General features: G+C 49.5%; 6 non-coding genes across 6 annotated transcripts in view; all 6 read left to right on the top strand.

Moving 5' to 3' along the window:
• LOC121307970 overlaps positions 1-53 on the top strand; it is a 193-nt gene extending 140 nt beyond the window's left edge. Inside the window, exon 1 of the small nuclear RNA XR_005948441.1 lies at positions 1-53. This exon is cut by the window's left edge and continues 140 nt beyond it. This is a non-coding gene — a small nuclear RNA (U2 spliceosomal RNA).
• Positions 54-475: 422 nt separating this feature from the next.
• On the top strand, positions 476-593 carry LOC121307957. Its single transcript, XR_005948429.1, has one exon. It is a non-coding gene; the product is annotated as a U5 spliceosomal RNA (small nuclear RNA).
• Positions 594-775: 182 nt separating this feature from the next.
• Positions 776-968, top strand: LOC121307927. Its single transcript, XR_005948408.1, has one exon. It is a non-coding gene; the product is annotated as a U2 spliceosomal RNA (small nuclear RNA).
• A 428-nt stretch (positions 969-1,396) lies between these two features.
• On the top strand, positions 1,397-1,514 carry LOC121307956. Its single transcript, XR_005948428.1, has one exon. It is a non-coding gene; the product is annotated as a U5 spliceosomal RNA (small nuclear RNA).
• A 1,996-nt stretch (positions 1,515-3,510) lies between these two features.
• LOC121307941 lies at positions 3,511-3,696 on the top strand. The gene has a single exon (XR_005948417.1). It is a non-coding gene; the product is annotated as a U2 spliceosomal RNA (small nuclear RNA).
• Positions 3,697-4,089: 393 nt separating this feature from the next.
• On the top strand, positions 4,090-4,207 carry LOC121307945. The gene has a single exon (XR_005948418.1). It is a non-coding gene; the product is annotated as a U5 spliceosomal RNA (small nuclear RNA).
• The last annotated feature ends 793 nt before the right edge of the window (positions 4,208-5,000 follow it).

The raw sequence follows: 5,000 nt of genomic DNA, 5'->3' as shown, positions 1-5,000 counted from the left end.
CACTCCACGCATCGACCCGGTATTGCAGTACCTCCGGGAACGGTGCCCATTTCTCAGAAAGGTCAAAAAGAGAGAGAGAGAGAGAGAGCGGAGAGAGAGAGAGAGAGAGAGAGAGAGAGAGAGAGAGAGAGAGAGAGAGAGAGAGAGAGAGAGAGAGAGAGAGAGAGAGAGAGCCCCACCCTCCCTCCCCCCCCTCCCCTTTCCTGGGACGCGCCGTTTTCCCGCTCTTTTCGTTTTTTTTTTTTTTTTTTTTTTTTTTTTTTTTTTTCATATTTCATATTCAGGCAGGCCTAACACACGCAGCAGGCCAGTGTAGCAGCAGCAGCAAAGCGCCCTTTCGCCGGGGCGGAACGGCAGATGCGTTTTGGGAGGAGTTCCCTGTTTTTGTTTTGCGTGCGTGGCCTCGCTGCCGCTTGGCAGAGGGGAGGGGGCCTTTGGGCCGGCCGGCCGGAAGGGCTCGGCCACCAGCAAAGGCACGCTCCGGCTTCTCTACAGCTCGAATGAACCTTTCGCCTTTTACTAAAGATTTCCGTGGAGAGGAGCATTTACGAGTTCGATCCAATTTTTGGACAGCCCTTCCCCTCAGGGAGGGGCTCCACCTGGAGTTTAAAAGCAGAACGAGCACAGAAAGGGCGGTCGCCCCCGTTGGAGCCCGGCACCTTCCTTCCTTCCTTCCTTCCTTCCTTCCTCCCTCTCCGCCCGCCCGAGAAGCAAGTACCACGACTGCTGCGGCGGGCGGCCGCGCCCGGGGCGTTTGGCCAAAACCATTGTGGGCATCGCTTCTCGGCCTCTTGGCTCAGATCAAGTGTAGTATCTGTTCTTATCAGTTTAATATCTGATACGTCCCCCATAGGGGGACCGTCTATATTAAATGGATTTTTGGAAGCGGGAGATGGAAGCGGGGCTTGCTCCGTCCACTCCACGCATCGACCCGGTATTGCAGTACCTCCGGGAACGGTGCACAGTTCTCAGAAAGGACAAAAGAGAGAGAGAGAGAGAGAGAGCGAGGAGAGAGAGAGAGAGAGAGAGAGAGGAGAGAGAGAGAGAGAGAGAGAGAGAGAGAGAGAGAGAGAGAGAGAGAGGGGTGGTTGGGGGGAGGGAGGGGTGTAGCCCTCCCCTTCCTGGGTCCGCGCCGTTTTCCCGCTCTTTTCGTTCTTTTTTTTTTTTTTTTTTTTTTTTTTTTTCATATTTTCACATATTCAGGCAGGCCTAACACACGCAGCAGGCCAGTGTAGCAGCAGCAGCAAAGCGCCCTTTCGCCGGGGCGGAACGGCAGATGCGTTTTGGGAGGAGTTCCCTGTTTTTGTTTTGCGTGCGTGGCCTCGCTGCCGCTTGGCAGAGGGGAGGGCCTTTGGGCCTTTGGGCCGGCCGGAAGGGCTCGGCCACCAGCAAAGGCACGCTCCGGCTTCTCTACAGCTCGAATGAACCTTTCGCCTTTTACTAAAGATTTCCGTGGAGAGGAGCATTTACGAGTTCGATCCAATTTTTGGACAGCCCTTCCCCTCAGGGAGGGGCTCCACCTGGAGTTTAAAAGCAGAACGAGCACAGAAAGGGCGGTCGCCCCCGTTGGAGCCCGGCACCTTTCCTTCCTTCCTTCCTCCCTCCGCCCGCCCGAGAAGCAAGTACCACGACTGCTGCGGCGGGCGGCCGCGCCCGGGGCGTTTGGCCAAAACCATTGTGGGCATCGCTTCTCGGCCTCTTGGCTCCGATCGAATGTATGTGGCTTGACCGCAGCATTTGAATTGTTCCTTGAGTGAGAGAAGGCGAAGGAAACTGGACGAGATGGCAAGCGGAAAGAGGATGCAAAATGTTATTCGATTTCGTTTGAAGGAGGAAACGAAGAAAGCCTTGGAGGAAAAAGAAGATTTGTTGGATTCACCGGGTGCACGGAAGTTTTTCGTGACGAAAGTGCTGCTGGAAGGATTTGGACTGCAGGTGAAGTCGATTTTTTGTTTGCAGCAATATGAGAATTATTTTGATTTAACTTTGTGCACTGAGGATTTGGCTAGAGGAGTCTGGGATATTTTCCAGAAAAGAAAAGAAGAAGAGCCTTTTGTGTTTTATATTGGGGATCCACTTTTTGCACGGGAGGTTAGACCACTGTTTGTTTTTATGTTCAATCCACATGTCACTGATGAAGAAGTTAAGATTTTTGTTGGGAGTGTTTGTGACATTTTTTCGGGACCAGAGAAAGTGTGTGATCCAATGGGAATCTGGAATGGGAAAAGGAGATTCTTTGTTCGTCTGAGGATTACAAGTGCGGAGGCAGGGGGAATTGTACATCTTCCAGGAATTGTGCAAATTGGAGGGAACAGGGGTTACTTGAGTTATCCTGGACAACCAAGGAACTGTTATAAGTGTGGGGAGGGGGGACATGAGGCTGCGAAATGTTCTGCTTTGTTTTGCAGAAAGTGCCAGAGTGCAGGCCATGAAGCAAAAGACTGTGAGGAGCCAAAGAAGTGCAGTAAGTGTGGAGGCCTGGACCATCTGTATAAAGATTGTGGGAAGGACAAAGAGAACCCAGGAGAGCAGCAACCAAGAGCGAAAGAGAGCGGAGCCAAGAAACAGGAAAAGAGTACCAAGCCGGAGGTAAAGGTGACTGTTGGGGGAGGAGTCCAGAGTAAAGGAGGCGGAATGGCGGGAAAAGTTGGAGCTGAGCTGACAAAGGAAAGGGGTGGAGAGTCGAGAAAGGAGGAGGGTGGAGGCGTGTCTAAAGAGGACCAACAGAGGCCCCCGGAAGAACACTCTGACCCGATGGAGGGAGTAGAGGGAGAGGTGCACAGGAAGAGAAAAGATAGAGATGGAAAGGAGGTGAGGGCCTGTGAAGACCTATCAAGGAAGATGAGAGGAGGAAAGGAAGATACAACAGCAAGTTCGAGTTGGGGAGAGGCAATGGAGGAAGAGGAAAAGAAGAGTGTTGGAAAGAGCAAAGAAGAACAAAGATTTGATGAAATGACGGAGGAGGAACTAATAAAGGCTGTATGTAGGAAAGAGTTTGAAGGGCTTATGGCTTGGAAGGAGAAGATGAAAAAAGGAAGGATCACGCAGGTAGAATGGAGAAGATATGAGGATGAGAAAAACAGAGTTCTGATTGAAGCACAGCGGAGGGCGGATGAACTGGTAAAGGCATATCAGAGAAAACTTTAGTTTTGAGAAAAGGAAAAAGAATTAAAGACTTTTTGTTTTTTTTGTATAATTAGACTGAGTATTTGTGAGAAAGAATATGTGTGTTTAATGTTTTTCTGAATTTGTATTGACATTTGTGCTTTTGTTTATGGATAAGTATTTGTGTCTGGAAAATATTGAAGTTTTGATATTTGTTTTTGATGTATATTTGTATTGTCTTTTGAAAAGATTTTTCTTGTTTTGTCAAAATATGTCTAGTGTTTTTAGTTATCGCTTTATATGTAATAGATAAACTTTGTGTTTTTTTCTGTAAAGATAATAAGTTTTGTGTTTTGTGAATGTTTTTCCTGTTTTTGTTGGAGTATTGTTATTTGAAAAGATTAAATAAATTTATTAAAAAAAAAAAAAAAAAAAATCTGTTCTTATCAGTTTAATATCTGATACGTCCCCCATAGGGGGACCGTCTATATTAAATGGATTTTTGGAAGCGGGAGATGGAAGCGGGGCTTGCTCCGTCCACTCCACGCATCGACCCGGTATTGCAGTACCTCCGGGAATGGTGCCCATTTCTCAGAAAGGTCAAAAGAGAGAGAGAGCGAGAGAGCGAGCGAGCGAGCGAGCGTCGCTATCGCTCCCGCTCGCCTGCAGCTCCCCACTCGTGTGGTGGGAGGGAAAGGACCCTCGCCGCAAAAAGTGCTCTTTTTCGTATTCTTTTTTTTTTTTTTTTTTTTTTGTTTTTTTTGTTTTTTTTCATATCATATTCAGTCAGATTGTCAGCGTCGTCTCCCGTCACGTCACACAGCAGCAGCAGCAATGCGCCCTTTCGCCGGGGCGGAACGGCAGATGCGTTTTGGGAGGAGTTCCCTGTTTTTGTTTTGCGTGCGTGGCCTCGCTGCCGCTTGGCAGAGGGGAGGCCCTTTGGGCCTTTGGGCCGGCCGGAAGGGCTCGGCCGCCAGCAAAGGCACACTCTGGCTTCTCTACAGCTCGAATAAATCTTTCGCCTTTTACTAAAGATTTCCGTGGAGAGGAGCATTTACGAGTTCGATCCAATTTTTGGACAGCCCTTCCCCTCAGGGAGGGGCTCCACCTGGAGTTTAAAAGCAGAACGAGCACAGAAAGGGCGGTCGCCCCCGTTGGAGCCCGGCACCTTTCCTTCCTTCCTTCCTTCCTTCCTTCCTTCCTCCCTCCGCCCGCCCGCCCGCCCGAGAAGCAAGTACCACGACTGCCGCGGCGGGCGGCCGCGCCCGGGGCGTTTGGCCAAAACCATTGTGGGCATCGCTTCTCGGCCTCTTGGCTCCGGTCAAGTGCAGTATGACTTCCGGGGGCGAAAGGTTATGTTCTGGAAGGCGTAAGCTGAAAAGAAAATAATTTCGGTTTTGCAAAATGGAGGAGCGTGGAAAGAATACCTTGCGTTTTCAGCTTAAGGATTTGGCGGGACTGTGGGGAAGGAGGAAGTTCGTTCTGGAGGTCGTTTTTGGGCTGCTGGAACTGGATTTGGAAAATGTGTACTGCCTGAGGGAGAATATCGGAAGAGGAAGGTTCGATTTGGTTTTACAGACTGAAGAACTTTGCTTAAAGGTAATGAAGATTTTTGGAGAAAACAAGGAGAATCTGCCTGCTCGTGTTTTTACTTTGGAGCCTCTGTTTCTAAAGGACTGGCGAACGGTGTTTGTGACGATGTCTTGCCCGTTTTTTCCGGTGGAGGATATCACCACAAGTCTAAAAAGAAGGTTCGAGCTACAGAGTGAGGTGCCACTGAAGACGATCGACTCAGAAGGTATTTGGAACGGGGTGTGGAGGTACACGGCAAAGCTTTTTGTAAAGGACGGGAAGATGCTTCATGTCTGTCCTGATCTTATGATTGGGGCGGTAAG

This window comes from Polyodon spathula, unplaced genomic scaffold, assembly GCF_017654505.1.
Source record: "Polyodon spathula isolate WHYD16114869_AA unplaced genomic scaffold, ASM1765450v1 scaffolds_63, whole genome shotgun sequence".
In the NCBI taxonomy this organism is placed as follows: Eukaryota; Metazoa; Chordata; class Actinopteri; order Acipenseriformes; family Polyodontidae; genus Polyodon; species Polyodon spathula.
This window is presented reverse-complemented; position numbering and strand designations above follow the sequence as displayed.